The sequence below is a fragment of the Triticum dicoccoides genome, chromosome 5B (assembly GCF_002162155.2).
Source record: "Triticum dicoccoides isolate Atlit2015 ecotype Zavitan chromosome 5B, WEW_v2.0, whole genome shotgun sequence".
In the NCBI taxonomy this organism is placed as follows: domain Eukaryota; kingdom Viridiplantae; phylum Streptophyta; class Magnoliopsida; order Poales; family Poaceae; genus Triticum; species Triticum dicoccoides.
The window spans coordinates 525,212,082-525,230,970 of NC_041389.1; positions in this window are offsets into that span (position 1 = coordinate 525,212,082).

Below are 18,889 nucleotides of genomic sequence, written 5' to 3' on the forward strand. Positions count from 1 at the left end.
GGCAGCGGAGGTGGTGGGTTGCTCCCACCTAGTCGGGCCCTCGCGGCTGGGTGGTGGCGCTCGGCTCGGGTGGATCCCCTGGTGGCGTCTTCAGGCTGCGACGGCGACGGCTCCGCAACCCTCCCTCTCTGGCTTCTGGCGACGACTGATGCCTCCTGATGCTCCGGGCCTTCGAAGCGGGGGCGAAACTCGGTTTCGGGGGGAAGTTGGAGCCGACACGGGTGTCGGTCGTGGCCATGTGCCACTTCTCCGTCTTCCCCTTCCCCCGATCGATGTGGTCGCGGCCCTTCTCGAGGCAGCTTGGCCGGCGGCGGTTCTGGAGGTGGTCGGGGTTGTGGATCTTGACAAAGGCGTGGCCTTTGGGGGCCTCGGGGTGGTCTCATGGCGGGGCGGCGGTCCTGGCGGTGGGAGTCGCGTTGGTCGTGGGCGGATCGCACGACTCGAATGCGGGCAGGCAACCATGGCCGCTCGGGCGGCATGGTTGTGGGCGTTGGTGGACCGGGGTGGCGGCGGAGGAGCTGAAGCACCGGGGTTCATCACCTACCCAGTCCCGTTCTGGTCGACGATGACGGCGTCCGTGGACGTCGTGTTCCTCCTTGCAGGCTCCGTCGTGGTGCTTCTTCTCCCTCCATCTTACTCCGGGTGAAAACTTGATCTTCGAATCAGACGGTGGCGGCGTTCTTCGTCGTGCCCTTCCTGGAGGCACCGTCTTGGAGTCCTTGGTCCGGCGTGTCCGTCGCGCATCCTCCCGGACGATCGCTCCTTGGTGGTGGTCTCGGTCGACTCTTAGCGGATCTTTTTTTGCTTATCTTTTAGATGCTTTGTGTCGTTGAGGTTGCGTGTCGGTGCCCGGCACTCATGTATCTTGCCTTGGGTCAGTGTAGCGTGTGTTTGTATCGGATGCTCGTTGTTGTAGTTGTGGTTGTGCTTTATAATATAAAGCAGGGAAAACCCTTTTTCATCAATAGCAACATTACGTAGTGGTCTTGTAGATTTCTTTCGAGCATAGGGTCAGCGTATCACAGCACGTCCAAAACAGTCCACGTCTGTCTGGTCAAAATGTGGTGCGAGTGAGACACAGATGGACGGCCACAATGCCGTTTCAGGGATTGATCAATGGTGATCCTCAAAAAAAAAAAAAAAGGGATTGATCAATGGAGCCTCACCGGTGCACGCATCTGATGGATCAGACCGCCACGCTTGACGCATATCACGTGCTAAGGCCGGCCTCTTCTTCTTCTTTTTCCGGGAAAACTTCCCATCGTGGTAGCACCTCCTCCATTCTATCCTAATCCAATACTTCGTCCCGAACTCGAAATCAAATGACAGTCCCATTCGAGCATAATCTAGTACGACAAATAATACCTCGTGTTCGTTTTTCTACTTAGAAAAGAAATCGTTGTCGCAAATTTGTTCAAGCTAAAGATCGCATGATTTGGACACTGATACGGCGGTCGGTGTCAATGGAAATCTCATGCCGATGCCTGCGCGAGCCATTAGTGCAATGTCTGCAATCACTGTCACGTGGTACCAATGTATACGACCGCGAGGTACGTACACAAGCTAGTACAATCACACTACTATGCGAGACTCCGACGACCTTTTTTTACACAATATAGACACAAGCGCTTATATACATGCGCATATACTCACTCACATGAACGCTCGCACGCATTTTTTGATTTCTGATCGTCCCGAGACACTTCGTGCTACTACCCACCATCCACGGCCGCACTCTTCTGGCCATCCTCACCGTAAACGGAGCATCACAACATGAGTAACATGAGCTACATAACCACATACATGGTTGTCATCCACAGTCGCCGATTCCGATGAACAGTTAGGTTACAAACCAGGCCATCAAGCCACAAGGAAAACAAATAGAAAAAAGAATCAATTCAGACGAAGAATTACCCGAGACGTGGCCCTTGGAAGATGAATTTTGCCTACTTTCGTGTCCATACTCTTAGAGCCTAGGAGCCCTCGGTGAGGCTCTATCAAATTTACTTCGCACGTCATTTATCTTAGGTCATTTCCAACGGCAACCCGTAAATTTTCTCCTGCATCCGCCTGTAAACAGCGGGGCACCAGTCCGCGGACAAGGATGCGGGAGGACGACATCCAACGCTAGCCGCATACATTATGGCTATAATTCAAACCAACCGGACGAAATTCGTTCAAACATGGTCGGATTTCTAATGACCCATGAGTATAGGGGATCAATCATTATCCTTTTGATAAGTACGGCTGTGGAACCTAACAAGGAGAAGAAGGAAATGATAAGCGGTTTTTAGCAAGATATTTTCAGCAAGTACTGAAAGTAGCGGTTATAGATAGTTTGGTAGCAAGATAATTTATAGCAAATAACAAGTAACAATAGCAGCAAAGGTGCAGTAAGGTGTCCCAAATCCTTTTTGTAGCAAAGGACAAGTTGAAACGTTCTCTTATAGTAAGAAAAGCGTTTTTGAGGACACATGGTAATTCATCTAGTCACTCTTATCATGTTTATTCGCGTTCGTTACTTCGATAATTTGATATGTGGGTGGACCGGTGCTTGGGGGTTGTTTTTACTTGAACAAACCTTCCACTTATGATTAGCCCCTCTCGCAAGAATCCGCAAATACGAAAAAAGAATTAAGATAAATCTAATCATAGCATGAAACATATGGATTTGAATCAGCCCCTTACGAAATAACACATAAATTAGGGTTTAAACTTTTGTCACTCTAGCAACCCATCATCTAATTACTACTCCACAATATCATTTCTTAGGCCAAAATATGGTGAATGAAGGAAATATGCCCTAGAGGCAATAATAAAGTTATTATTTATTTTCCTTAATTCATGATAAATGTTTATTATTCATGCTAGAATTGTATTAACCGGAAACTTAGTACATGTGTGAATACATAGACAAAACTTATAGTCCCTAGTATGCCTCTATTTGACTAGCTGGTTAATCAAAGATGTTTATGTTTCCTAACCATAGACATGTGTTGTCATTTGATGAACGGGATCAAATCATTAGGAGAATGATGTGATGGACATGACCCATCCATTAGCTTAGCATTATGATCGTATCAGTTTCATTGCTACTGCTTTCTTCATGACTTATACAAGTTCCTCATACTATGAGATTATGCAACTCCCGAATACCGGAGGAACACTTTGTGTGCAACCAAACATCACAACGTAAAAGGGTGATTATAAAAGTGCTCTACAGGTGTCTCCAAAGGTGTTTGTTGGGTTGACATATATCGAGATTAGGATTTGTCACTCCGTGTTTTGGAGAGGTATCTCTGGGCCCTCTCGGTAATACTCATCACTATAAGCCTTGCAAGCATTGTAACTAATGAGTTGGTTGCGGGATGAAGTATTACGGAACAAGTAAAGACACTTGCCGGTAACGAGATTGAACTAGGTATAACGATACCGACGATCGAATCTCGGGCAAGTAACATACCGATGACAAAGGGAACAACGTATGTTGTTATGTGGTTTAACCGATAAATATCTTCGTAGAATATGTAGGAACTAATATGATCATCCAGGTTCCGCTATTGGTTATTGACCGGAGACGTGTCTCAGTCATGTCTACATAGTTCTCGAACCCGTAGGGTCCGCACGCTTAATGGAGGGCGATGGAGGTCCTGGCGTACTCTATATAAGCCACCCCCTCCTCTGGCACAAGGGTTCGCACCCCCTGTAATATCACACGCATAATCCAATCGACCGCCTCCGGGCACCGAGACGTAGGGCTATTACTTCCACTGAGAAGGGCGTGAACTCGTAAACTCTATGTGTACACCTTCACCATAGCTAGGATCTTGCCTCTCCGTACCTATCCCCCTTTCTATTGTCAGTCTTAGGACCACGACCATTGGCGCCCACCTTGGGGCGGGTGTCTTAGCGACTTGTTGGTGAAGTTGCAAGTTTTACCGATCATCATCATCATGGTTTCCGGCGGCGGATTGGTCGAGGGCCGCGAGATCCATCTCGGTGCGCTTGTTTTCGTCGCTGACAACTCCGCGTGGCTTCAAGAAGCTCCCCTGGACATTGAGGCTCTCCCCGTCCGAGGGACGACGCACTTCCGCGCGTGCGTTCGCGACATCCTTCTCCAGCAGCCGTCGACTCAGTATCAGTCGGCTCCGATGGTGTTTTCCCTTCCCGCTGTTCGCCGCCGCAAGCGATCCGGTCGATCGCGGCTTCAGCGGTGGATGAAGCACGTGGTGGCTCCGTGTTCGGCCAGCCATCAAGTCGCGGCAATCGAGCCCGACAAAACTCTCCACGTCCTGTTCGATCTATCGACTGGCTCTGCAGAGACCGCATCCAAGTGAGATAGCAGCGACCCTGCGACCGAAGTCTTGATGGTCGACGGACCTCACAGTCCACCTGGTTTCCACCGAGAGGACGGCGGGGACGGGGGCGGTGATCCGTCGCGCGCCCACGAGGAGTACCGACCCGATCCCCTCTCTTCGCAGCAGAGGGAAGAACTTCGTCGCCGCAACATGGATGCACTCCACACGCCCATCGTTGGAGAAACCCCCAAGGCTCGGGCCTTGGAGGAGGTGCGCCTAGCTAATTTGGCTGAGCACACTCGACTGGATAACCTTCAGCGTGCTCTCGATGAGCATGCTCGGGAGCGGGTCCCAGAGTCCAGTCGACGACAACTTTTCTCGCCTCCACCCAAGGTATACTGTACTCCGATTCAGAACCTCACAGCTGCGGCCAGAATAGCAGAGTCGATCCAACCTTCCCAGTCGGAGGCTGGCAGAGGGCTGATGCAGATCTGGGCTTTGCTCCGAGCAGCGGGAGAGCAAAACACAACAGTGTCTCAGTCGCAGAATAGGATTCACAGCAGATTCGTAGTGGCGGATACAGTTCAGTCGACTCACAGCCCAAGATCGCCCCCGCGGCGTGAGGGCCATGGACAGTATGACCATCCACTCGACCGCGACAATCGTCATCGAGGACCCACGCCTCCTCCAAGGAGTGCGCCATATGTGCCTCGGCGGAACGATGACAAACGCCTTCACGGTGGCGAGCGCAGGACCTCAGTTGACCCAAGATAACCAGGCTTCAACGCGAGATTTATCCTCGTTCAAGGCCTGGTCGACCGGAACAGAGCGCATAGAGAAGACCCTGGCAGGGATCGTCCAAGTGGCAGCAGAGTGCATGTTTCCGGTCCAGAGTGTTTTAGCAGGGCCATCAGGGCGGCTGATTCCTCCCAACTTCAGGTTGGCGACCGAGTCAGTAAGTTCACCGGAGAGTCCAAGCCTGAAACATGGCTTGAGGATTACCGAGTGGTTGTGCAGATTGGTGGTGGAAACAATGAAGTAGCAATGAAACATCTTCCTCTGATGTTGGAAGGGTCGGCCCGAGCGTGGTTGACTCAGTTAGCTCCGAGCAGTATATACAGTTGGGAAGAGCTGGCTCGAGTGTTCGTCAGAACTTTCGAAGGCACTTGCAAATGACCAGCAGGATTGACCGAGTTGCAGCATTGTGTGCAGAAGCTGAGTGAGACTTTGAGAGATTTCATTCAGAGGTGGACCACTTTGCATCACACTGTTGAAAATGTATCACAGCATCAGGCAGTGTGCGCCTTCAAGGAGGGCGTCAAATACCGAGAGTTGGTCCTAAAGTTCGGTCGGACTGGTGATATGACTCTGACTCAGATGATGGAAACACCCGGTACGCTAACGGGGAAGAAGAGGATCGACTCCGTAGCGGAAAGAGTAAACCAGTTGGCCAAGAGACCGCTGGAGGTAATTCCAATCGGAAACAGAAGCGTAAGGCCGAGCCCGCAGCTCCCGGTGAGATTGCAGCGGTGGCTCAAGGAAAGTTTAAGGGAAAACCTAAGGGGCCCTGCCCCCCCTAAGAAAGTGAAGGATCAGGCAGGAAATGATGTGTTGGATTTACCGTGTCACATCCACACGAAGAAGGACGAAGAGGGGAATATGATTTACCATAAACACACCACTCGACAGTGTCGGCTACTGATCCAGCAGTTCCGAGGAGATCAACCCAGTGAAAAAGGAAAGGAGTCAGACAGAGACGAGGGTGAGGAAGAAGACGATGGTTATCCCAAAGTCAATTCAACCCTGATGATTTTTGCTGATGTTGAGAGCAAGAGTCGATTGAAAGTCATCAGCAGAGAAGTGAATATGGTCGCTCCGGCGACGACAACCACATACCTGAAATGGTCTCAGACAGCCAGCAGTCGACTGTGGTCTCGGGGACTACACCTAGTGGGTGCACTCAATGTGCCCCCCCTGGTTCAGATCAATACACAGCAGGGTCTGCCCAGCGTGAGTTCAAAAAAAAAAGAAGAAGATAAGTACATTCTAAGACCTCAGTCGACTGCCAGCAGTCGACTGTGGTCTCGGGGACTACACCCAGTGGGTGCACTCAGCGTGCCCTCACTGGTTCAGAAAGTTTACTGAGACTCAACTCAAGTCGAGTGGAGTGGGAGATTTCCTAAACTCTAAACAAAGAAACACCCCAGTGGGTGATTGGATATAAAACAACATTCAAAAGATCATTCGGGGTTTTGCTGACCTGAACATTGGTCTGAAGGGCAGTACTGGCATTGTAAGCCACCTGGCTAGCCTCGTGCATCACCTTCACCTACTCCATGACAAGGTTCACCTGGCGAAGAGCCTCCCTAGCGGCACTCGGCGAGTCGTCTGGGGTCTGATACGCAGCAAAGAGTGATCGCTGCAGGGCAGTCGAAGAAGTTGCTGGGTCAGAGGCATGGAGTAGCACTGGAGCGGTAAGAGTCGGTGCAGTCGAGCCCGACGGACGATCAGTCGTCAGCGGGCTGGCGAATGTGACGTTGGTCCGAACCAGCTCTCCGGAACATTCGACCATCGCCTCAAGCGCCGGCGTCGACTGAGGGACTTAAACTTCAAGCCTCCTCCTACCCGAACTCCCACCCCTCTTCCTCCTCTCATGTAGAGGCACTTCTTCTTCATCATCAGGGAGCACAACGACCTCTTGCAGAACTACAGAAAGAGAGAAATATCAGAAACTCTACCGATTGGCGATCCACTCAACTTAATGAAGCCTGGTCGAACAGACTTACCGACTCGTGAGGTGGCCTCCTCGTCTCCTGGTGCCTTGTCGATGTCCATGTCAGTGGCAGCAGAGGTGGGACTAGAAAGATACATGATTCGGCTGGTCAGAACAAAAACTTCAGTCGACCTACATAAACACAAGCGAGACACTTACCCCGAAGCAACAGGGACGTCCATCTTGATCCGTGGCAAGGTCTTTCGAGCCTTGGCAGGAGCAACTTTGGGCTGCTTGGCCACCTTCTTCGTCGGCTCCAGGGTCGACGTCCGAGTACGCTTCTGAGTGTTGGTACTCGGAGCCACGTTCTTCCCTCGCCCACCAGACGGGTCATGCTGCTGTTTGGATCAACGTCCAGAGCGTGGCGGCGAGTCGACTTCTTCCTCAATGTTTGACTCCTCGCTCTCCTCCTCCTCCTCTTCATCTGGAGACTCCCACTCGCCACTCTCCTCCGCAATATCCTCTCCCTCCTGGTCCTGCTCCAAAGCTTGTTCGCCGTTGGGCATCGAATGCATCTCAGTGAATACCTGCAGGATAAATCAGTCGAGTAAAAGTCAGTCAACATCAAGTACAGTTGGAGCGTGAGCGTGAAACAGTCAGAACAAAGAGCATATCTTGTCAGGCGGATTATCATCGCCGAAGGGGATGACTCGCCTAGATCCTCTCGGATTGTCCTGATTGCTTGTGTTCCTCCTCAGCCACAAAGCCACGGTTTTGGGCGGCACTTCTTCTGGATGGACCCAAGCGGTGTCGTCCGGTTTAGAGAATAGCCACATGGGATGATCGCGAGCCTGAAGGGGCTGGATGCGTCGACTGAGGAACACCTCCAGGAGGTCCAGGCCGGTGACGCCCTCATTAATAAGTTGGACCACTTTCTCCACCAACATCTTCGTCTCCATGCTCTCAGCAGCAGTCACTTTCAGTGGGGCAGGGGTCTGAACACGGTCGAATGTGAAGTGGGGAAGACCAGTCGACTGGCCTAGAGCTGCGATGTCCTGGCAGTAGAACTAGGTCGACTGCCAGCCCCTAATAGATTCAGGGAGAGTCATGGCGGGGAAGGCACTCCTATGCCTCTTTTGGATACCTAAACCCCCACACATCTGGATAACATGGGTTTTTGAGTCACTTGACTTTGCTTTTTTAACCGACTGGGAGCGGATGGTGAAGATATGTTTGAAAAGACCCCAGTGCGGTCGACACCCTAAGAAGTTCTCACACATCGATATGAATGCGGCCAGATACATGATAGTGTTGGGAGAAAAATGGTGGAGTTGAGCACCAAAGAAATTCAGGAATCCACGGAAGAAAGGACGCGGAGGGAGAAAAAAACGTTGGTCGACGTGAGTGGCGAGCAGTACACACTCACCCGGTTGAGGCTGGGGTTCCATCTCCCCCTCCGACAGCCTCGCTGCTCCCTTCGCGATTAGCCCGGAATCCACCAGCTCAACCAGATCTTCTTGCCGGATCAAAGAGCGGATCCAATCGCCATGGATCCAGCCCGGCGGCAGCCCCGCGCGTGATGACAACCCGTGGTTCTGCTTCTTGCCTTTCGCCGCCCCCGTCGCCTTCTTTGCACGCTCTAGCGCCACCGTCTTGTCCTTCACCATGGCGAAAGAGCAGCAGTGTCGAGAGCGGAAGAGCTGGGCGCGGCGGAGAGGCAGAGGAAAAAGAAGGAAGAACAGGCGTGCATAGTGCAGACACCTCGGCCCCGTTGCCTTATAAAGGGTTGCTTCCAAGTGACTGACGCGTGGGGCCAGGTAATCCTGTCAAATCCCACAACAGTCGTGCGCAACATACGTGGCGAAAAAGGCTGCATGGAAATCGAGGCATCGTTGTTTATCCATTCCGCCCAACTTCGGCGCTCTCCGTCCCGCGCGCTTCCCCGAAATTTCGCATCCCGCAAAATCCGGGATACACAGCAGTCAATCGCGCCCAAGATCCTGCACTCTAATACAGCACTCGGCACATGATGTCACAAGTTCAGTCGACAACTCACTGAATGGATCAAGGCGGCTGAGTCGACGCTGAAGTACTAACGTGAGTTTTCAATCTTGCAGAAAACGCTCGCGAAGGTGCAAAGCTCGGGACAAGTTCAACTTCAACCTACTTTCCACTCGAACCTTAATCCATTCGGGTGCTACTGATGAGGATACAGACCTGGGGTAGGGTCATAGGCCTGACCTATACGTCCTACCCAAGGTCACTACCCTAGAAGATAAGAAGTCCAAGAGACATCAAGAGACCCCCAGTCGAAGATGTCGAGTGCAATCCACTCGACAGTCATGTCACTCGGGAGTCTTCCACTCTATCATCACTCGACCATCCAGAGAATCACTCGACCTACCAAAGACCAGGAGTCACTCAACGTGGCAATGAGCAGACGTTCACTCCGTAGTCTTTAAGGTCATTAACAACACTTAAGGCTGGTGTTCCCAGTAAAACCCCTACTTTATGTACATTAAGTCCCTTGTAATGGAGGGCGATGGAGGTCCTGGCGTACTCTATATAAGCCACCCCTCCTCTGGCACAAGGGTTCGCACCCCCTGTAATATCACACGCATAATCCAATCGACCACCTCCGGGCACCGAGACGTAGGGCTATTACTTGCACTGAGAAGGGCCTGAACTCGTAAACTCTGTGTGTACACCTTCACCATAGCTAGGATCTTGCCTCTCCATACCTACCCCACTTTCTACTGTTAGTCTTGGGACCACGACAATGTGAACTAGATTATTGACTCTAGTGCAAGTGGGAGACTGAAGGAAATATGCCCTAGAGGCAATAATAAAGTTATTATTTATTTCCTTAATTCATGATAAATTTTTATTATTCATGCTAGAATTGTATTAACCGAAAACTTAGTACATGTGTGAATACATAGACCAAACTTATAGTCCCTAGTATGCCTCTACTCGACTAGCTCGTTAATCAAAATATTGAACTAGGTATAATGATACCGACGATCGAATCTCGGGCAAGTAACATACCGATGACAAAGGGAACAACGTATGTTGTTATGCGGTTTGGCCTATAAAGATCTTCATAGAATATGTAGGAACCAATATGAGCATCCAGGTTCCGCTATTGGTTATTGACCGGAGACATGTCTCGGTGATGTCTACATAGTTCTCGAACCCGTAGGGTCCGCACGCTTAACGTTCGATGATGATTGGTATTATGAGTTTGTGTGATATGATGTACTGAAGTTTGTTGGGAGTCCCGGATGAGATCATGGACATGACGAGGAGTCTCAAAATGGTCGAGACATAAATATTCATATATTGGAATGTTGCATTTGGACATCAGAATGGTTCCGAGTGGTTCGGGCATTTTTTTTGGAGTACCGAGAGGTTACCGGAACCCCCCGGGAGAAGTTATGGGCCTTATGGGTCATAAGAGGGAAGCACACCAGCCCACAAGGGGCTGGTGCACCCCCCTTTTGGCAGGAGGCCGAATTGGACTTGGGAAGGGGGCGCCACCCCCTTTCCTTCTCCTACTCCTTCTCCTTGCCCTTTTCCCCCTCCGATAGAAGAAAAAAAAGGGTGGGGCCGAATCCTACTAGGACTGGAGTCCTAGTAGGACTCCCCTCTCCCTGGCGCGCCCCTTGTTGGCCGGCCTCCTCCTCCCCTCCTTTATATACAGGGGCAGGGGCACCCCAAAGGCACAACAGACAATTGTTTTCTCCGTGTGTGGTGCCCCCTCCACAGTTACACACCTCGGTCATATCGTCGTAGTGCTTAGGCAAAGCCCTGCGCCGGTAACTTCATCATCACCGTCACCATGCCGTCCTTCTGACAAAACTCTCCCTCGACCTCAGCTGGATCTAGAGTTTGTGGGATGTCACCGAGTTGAACGTGTGCAGATCGCGGAGGTGTCATACCTTCGGTGCGAGGATCGGTTGGATCGTGAAGACGTATGACTACATCAACCGCGTTGTCATAACGCTTCCACTTTCGGTCTACGAGGGTACGTAGACAACACTCTCCCCTCTCATTGCTATGCATCACCTAGTGATAGATCTTGCGTGATGGTAGGATTTTTTTTGAAATTACTGCGTTCCCCAACAGTGAAGTGCCATGTAGTCGACATTCACATGACACTACTAAGGGAATCACAACATACATATCATCAAAATAGCGAACACATATCAAATTCAGATGATTACTTATAATGAGACTTCTCCCATATCCGCAAGAATGAAAGTGACTACTCACAAATCATATTCATGTTCAAGATCAGAGGGATATTGAATATCATTAAGGATCTGAACATATAATATTCCACCAAATACACCAACTAGCATCAACTACAAGATGTAATCAACACTACTAACAACCCACAGGTATCAATCTGAGGTTTTGAGACAAATATTTAATACAAGAGATGAATTTGGGTTTGAGGTGAGATGGTGCTGGTGAATATGTTGATGAATTTTGGTTTTGCCAGAGAGGATCGTTGGTGACGTCGATGGCTTCAATATATCCCTCCCGGAGGGAAGTTTCCCCAGTGGAATCGCTCCGCTGAAGAGCAAAAGTGCTCCTGCTCAGGATCCGCCTCAAGACAACGATGCTTCGTTCTAAAACCCTTCTTTTTTTCTAGGGCATCTGGCTTCATATAGCAAAAGATGGGATGCAATCTCCCTCTTCATATGAAACTTGCAAAATCAGAGAGAAAATGCAAAAGAATTATATCATAAAGTGAAATAATGACCCAAAACATAATAAATAACAGTAGGAAAACATGATGCAAAATGGTCGTATCAATTTCATATAAACATGATGGATATCATACAAACACGATGGATTTTCATTACATTCTGAACATCTAGAACAAAAAATAGACCCGACCCTAAACCTATCCTACGGCGGCGGCGATCGGCATCCAAGCCCGTGTCGTCCTCCATCCACCGTCTCCATGAGCACCGGCGATAAGACTGATGAAGTGAAGGCGCAGTCTCTGATGAGGAAGAGTAGAACACGGGAGACAGACCCACCCACATGGGACACAAGGCACCGCTACCTCCCGTGGCCTAATCATCCTCAGAGGACTCCGCGGCCTGTCCATCGCTGGTGGATGTGAAGTCCACGATGAAAATGGTGGCGTCCGCATGGTCTTCGTATCACTGGGCCAACTGATGGTTCTTCGGCGGCGCGTAGGAGGCGCAGCTCGCGTTGTTCTCCTCCGCAATCGCCTACAGCTATGCCTCTGTGGTGGCCGCATCCTGGAGAGCGACGACTTGAGCACGGACGTCATAATAGGTGGCTCGCTGATCCATGACAAAGTTGGGGTTCACCGTGGCCATGACCGCCACGGCCTCCTCCTTCGCTCGCTTGCAGTAGCTCTGGCCCTCTGCCAGCCGGTACTGCTCTAGGAGGAACATGTTTTACTGATGTTCCTCCTGCGTCTACTGGAATGCCGGCGCAGGCTGCACGTCCGCCATGGCAGTGTTGTAGTGCGACTGCTCTTGCTCGATGGTGAAGCTGGCGAGCATAGGAGGTGTGGGAGCTAGGACGGTGTCCTTGTAGCCATTTTCCATTGTGGTCTCGTCCTCATCGTCAGAGATCTCAGTCGAGCTAGCCGGCAAGCCGGCCTCGATCCGCTTGGCACAGCGGATCTGCCAAGAAGCGGCCACGGCATGCTTCATCTCTGTGGGTTTGTAGTCATGGAGGATGTAGTACAAGGGAGGAGGATGGGGAGGGGCTAGTGCTGTGGCATGGAGTTAGTAGGGTGTGGCCGCCTTTATATAGCAGATTCCGCAGAGGCGAGGCCTCCGGGTGCATCAATGCGTGACGCGGGAGTGGGTTTCTCAGCTGCGAGCCTACTTAATGGCAGCATACGGATGGACAATGACATTGAACGGGCATGGTAGATATCCTTCCTGTCCTGTCTAGTCGCGTCTCTGGCACTGAACAGGCGCAGACACTGGAGACGCTTCGCGAGCGGCACCCTCGGCCAGCCCTCCGCTTGAGTGTCGGAATCAGTGAGAGGTCGTGTCCGCCTGAGCCGTATTCAATGTTGAGTGACGCGCTCTACAATGGCATGAATGCAGGCACCTGGCGCCGGGAGGGAATGCGTGCGGGTGAGGGAGGAGGGGTTTTAGTGGGCCAAGACGGTCAGAAGATGACGTTCGATTGGTCGGCACTCCTGCAAAGCCCCCCCACGTTTGTCTTCAATTGACAGGAGAAATCGCGTCCATGTCGCACTACAGACTATGCAGGAACGTGTTGGATGGCTTTCGATGTCCGAACAACACGTTCCGGACGGTTAGTGAGGGTTTGCGGGTCCGCCTTAGAGATGACCTTAGGCCCTGATGGCCCTGTTACCTCCACTGCTGATATGTTGTCTGTGGCTACTACCTTTAATAAAAGGTTATTTTCCTTTGAGCCTAAACCTGACATTCATCTAGACTCTAATTTCTGGGATGAGTGTGACATGATTACTGATGAAGATAGAGCCCTTCTTGATAAACTCTTTTCCGAGGGGGAAATCACGGAGGCTATCATGAGTTCTTATGCTAGGGGACCCCTAGCCCGGATGGCCTCTCTTTTATTTTCTACCAAAAATTCTGGGATTTGATTAAAAATGACTTTATGTGGTTGGTTAGAGATTTTTGATGTATTTAGGTTGAATTTTGCCCTTATCACTCTTATCCCTCAAGTCCCTAATGCTAAAGACTTGAAGAATTTCAGGCCTATTAGCCTTGGTAACTGCTCTATTAAGATTTTTTTTCAAGGCTATGAATACTAGGGATTCTCCCATATGTGACAAGATTATCTTCCAAAACCAGTCTGCTTTCATTAAAGGGAGATTTATCCTGGAAAGTGTGGTTTTGGCCCATGAAGTGATACATGAAATTCATAGGACAAGGTCTAGTGGTTTTGTTTTGAAACTTGATTATGAGAAAGCATATGATAATGTTAACTGGGATTTCCTTGTGGAAATGCTCAGATCTAGAGGTTTTGGAGACAAGTGGATTGGGTGGGTGTGTAGTCGTCTACACCAAGGTACTTTTTCTGTTAGAATCAATGACACTAATGGCCCACACTTTGTGGGTGGAAAAGGGCTCAAACAAGGAGATCCTTCTTCTCCTTTACTTTTCAATTTGGTAGCTGATGTCTTCTCTAAGATGCTTAAGAAATCTACTAGTCAAGATCTGATCAAAGGGATTTTCCCTCATGTTATCCCAGGGGGTGTGGTCAGCCTCTAGTATGCTGATGACACTTTGCTTTTCCTAGAAGCTTCAGTTGAACATGATAGGAATCTTAAATGGATATTGGCCTATTTTGAAAAACTATCTGGTTAGTGTATAAACTTTCATAAGAGTGACCTCCATACTATTCATATTGATGAGGAAACTTTTAAAGAGTTTGCCCAAATTTTCTGCTGCCAAATTGGGGAATTTCCCTTCAAATATTTGGGTGTCCCTTTACATTATAAGAAACTTAGAAGGGAGGACATCCAACCTATTATTGATAGGATCATTAGGAACATTGCTGGATGGTTGGGGAGGAATTTATCTTATAGAAGGAAACTCATCTTACTTACCACCTGCATTGTCAGCATCCCTACCTATTTAATGTCCATGATGAAATTTCCTAAATTTGCTATTGATGCCATTACTTCCCAGATGTCTCATTTCTTTTGGGGCAATGTAGGAGAGAACCATAAATACCATTTTGACAAATGGGGTATGATCTCCCAGAAAAAAGAATGGGGTGGTTTGGGTGTCCCTAATCTTAGGGAATTAAACATGTCATTGTTGGCTGCTTGGAGTAAAAGATGTTTTGATAGTAGAGACAATGACAAGAAAAAACTCCCTTAGATTTAAATATAATGTGGATAAGCCTAATATTCTTTGGTCCAAAACTGGGGTGGGCTCTCCTTTTTGGAAGAGCATCACCTGTGCTTTCTCAGCTGCCAAAAACTTCTATAAATAGGTTCCTGGGAATGGTAGGAATGTGTCATTTTAGCGTGATACATGGATTGGTGATCATTCACTAAAGACTAGGTTTTGGGAGCTGTTTGTTATCTGTCAACAACAAGATGCTTCTGTGGCCCAAGTTTGGGATGGTTTAAACCTGCAATTGACATTCAGGAGATGTGTAGATGAACATACTTTGAATCTGTGGAATGAAATGCTAGACTTGGTGAAGGGTTTTTCTCCTTCAAATGATTTGGATAAGCCTGTTTGGTCTTTGGATAGTAAGGGGTTTTATTCTGCGAAATATATGTATAAGATGATAAATTTTGGTGGTATAACTTCTGTTTGGAAGGATTATATTTGGAGAATCAAAGTTCCCCCTAATATACATGTGTTTCTCTGGTTGACGGTTCATAACAAAAGTCTGACAAGGGATAATCTTTCAAAAAGGCAACATGTTAATGATTTGACTTGTGTGTTTTGTAATGAGTTGGAAAGTATTCAACATCTTTTCTTTGAGTGTGTGGTGGCTCGTCAAGTTTGGAGAGTGGTTTCTAATTGTGCTGATTTACATATTCCTGACTCTTTTAGTTCATTTACTTCTTTCTGGAAGAAGAAGAAACGCTATGATGCTGTTAATCTAATTTCTGCTGCTACCTTGTGGAGCTTATGGTTGCTTCGAAATGAATTTGTTTTCCAGGGAAGGAAATGGAGAAATATTAGGTACGTGCTGGATTTGGTGGGGAAGCATATTCGTCAATGGAAGGTGTTGTGTACAGATTCCCAGGCTGCACTACTCCTCCGATGCTTGAAGCTGCTCGACCATCATCGCAGGGAACTGCTTAGGATTGCTTGGCGTGTTGATGATGCTGTGGTTGTTAGATAATGGAGTTTGTAACTCTGCTCTCTTTCACCTCCCCTTTTGGGCCTTAGTCAGCAAAAACTAGCTTCTTTCTGAGTAATGTTTTCCCTTCCAGTCATGTAATAAATCTGCTGCAGCTACTTTAGGCTGGAGCCGAGAGCTGTGAAGTGTTGGTTACGCCTTTGCTTTTTAATAAAAGTTGGGGCGAGGGGCAACCCCTTTGATTTCAAAACAAAAAAATGCCCTTAGGCCCTATCTACCTCCTGGACCTCACCACTACCTACAAATTACCGTTGAGCAGGTGGAAGAAGGAAAAAGAAGAAAGCATAAGAGGGAGAGACACGTCCACGTGAGATCTTGTTCCTTTGAGTAGATGATTTTAAGGGTATGCACTACAAAAAAAATACACTTCCGTGATGATACGTTTTTGTCACAGTAGGTCGCGTTTTTTGTCATGCATGTACATCCATGACGATTTTATGACAGAATCAAGATAGTCATACCTGTGCTGTCGTAGAAGTGTTCCATGACATTACCAAAATTATCATCACGGAAGTGTCCACTTCCATGACGATAAATCGCGTGTCATAGAAGTGCTTTCGTCAAGGGTGACCGACACGTGGCATCCACCGTAACGGAACACCGTTAATTTATCGGCTCGGGTTTTGGATCCGATAACCCGTTAACAGCCTCGACCAATGGGGATTTTCCACGTGTAAAATCATCGTTGGCTGGAGGAAACACGTGTCGGCTCATCGTTGGGACAGATGTCATCCACTCATTGGACGGAAGGCGCCTATGATACGTCGACACGTGGCACGGCCCAACAGAGGCCCATTCCTGTGAAAAGGCCGGCCCATTTGACTTGGTCAAAAGGTGGTGGGCCGGCCCATGGAAAGCCTATTAACGGCCTGTTCGCATATAGCCCATTTACAACCCGCTAACTCAAGGCCCGTTACACCCTATCCGAATTAGGCCCAGTAGCGTCATCTGGGCCATCCAATATGCTTCCAGCCCGTTTTCACTTCTGGCGCATGTATGGCCCATGACGTCTTTCGACCCATATGAGGCCCTATGTAACTCTTGGCCTATTAACAGCCCATGGTGAAACTCGCCCGTAATGAACAATGTATCACTTTATAAACATTAATGGCCCGTTATTCCGTTGGGCCGTTTCCAGCCCATATTATCTTTCGGCCTTCTCAGAGCCTATTTATTCTTGGGCTCATTTCCAGCATTCGTTTACTTATGGCCCGTTACTATCATTTTCTGCTTGTGGGCCAAATTCAACCCGTGGTTACAGTCGGCCCGTTTGTGGTCCGTTAATACGTTGGGCCGTTTTCATAGCGTCATCAAATACAGCCTATTAACGATGGCCATTATGGTCGGCCCATGAATGGACGATTCCAACTCTATCCCGTTTACGACCATAATGCGGTCTGTTTGGCCCATGTTTGAACAATCGATTATATGGCCCGTATAAGGCTCATTGATGATACGACCCGTAGAAGGCCCATTGTTTCCACGACCCGTAGAAGGCCCATTGTTTCTATGGCCCGTAGAAGGCCCACTGTTTCTATGGCCAGTAGGAGGCCCAGTGTCACTACAATAAATATTAGCCCATGGTTGTTGTGGCCTAGTTTTAAAAAATAGGTTATTGCAGCCGCTAGCAAACCGCGGAAAAAGAACTGCAATGACTACAAGCAAACAAATAAACAAGACAACAAGGAAATAAGTAAGCAAGCAACTAACACTAGGCTATCACGGTTATTACACATATTACATCCACTGGGCATCAAAGTTCGCCATCAGTGCAAATATAGGGAACTAAGCAGCATATCATATACACTGGTTGTTAAAGTTGGCGACCAGCGCAAATAAACGCCGCAGCAAAACAAATCCAGAACTGAAACCACTTCAGAAGATATCAAGAAACAATATCCTGGGTACCCATAATGCTGACAAGATGCTTAGCAAGCTTATTAACTTTCTCTTGTTTGGCACTTAAATCCTCCAACGCTTGCTGTTGCACCTGAAAATATGCATCTGAATTTTGCAGGGACTTCCTCAGTCCTTCAGCTTCCTGTCGCAGCACATCTGATTGATGTCTTTCAACTTGAAGTTGAGACTCAAGAAGACGAACTGATTCAGGCAGCGAGTTCGAAGAGCTTGTGCCAGCAGTAGTGGCCAGTAACTCGAACACTACATCAAGACAGGACTTTTGGGTTCCCTCACTGTCGTCAAGATAGTTTTTATCAGCTTCCTTGGAGACCAACAGGGATGTCTCACTATCTTGAACCTTATCTGCATTACTTCCTTTACCATTGGATAACGCGATACTGTTCTCCAATATTTTGTCTACATTCTAAAAGAGAAACAAGCAGATACATCACATGTTTACCATGTTGTATATGAAACTCATTTTGGTAAATGAATTCAGTAGTAAAGTGGACATGATAACATCATGAAACAAACATATATCTATGTACCATGGTCACTTTATGGTCTATATCATTCTAGTTTTTGTTGCCAAATCAAGATAGAGACACAGTTCAAATAATATTTGTTCAAGACAAAGCAGAATAGATAGAATATAAGTGTGGGTAACTATAGAGCAATAACAACACCTGTAATGTGCATGACATGAGAACATAACTGTTTATTCAATTGAAACTGAAATCAACATAGAGGAGGTTACAACAGCAAACCAGTTAAAGAAACAGGTTTAAAACATACCTGTTGCGCCATTGGAGTTTCAATTTCATCCTTGAAATTTGAAAATAGTTGGTATGAGTAAATACAGTAATGCAAGAGCAAAGGAGTATGAACCATAGCTACAGAACCTGACCTGAGAACAAATCTTCTTCTCCTTTAAGTGTTGAGTTGGGATTCAGAGTGGTGGTCCTCGTGCTTTGGGCACTGCAGTTCCCTTACTAACTGCTCGTGTTTGGGTGCTCTGTGGTAGAGATGGTGCTGTATCAACTGGAACTGGCTTACTATCTGCCAGGGTTGGGGTTAGAAGGGGTGTAGCTGG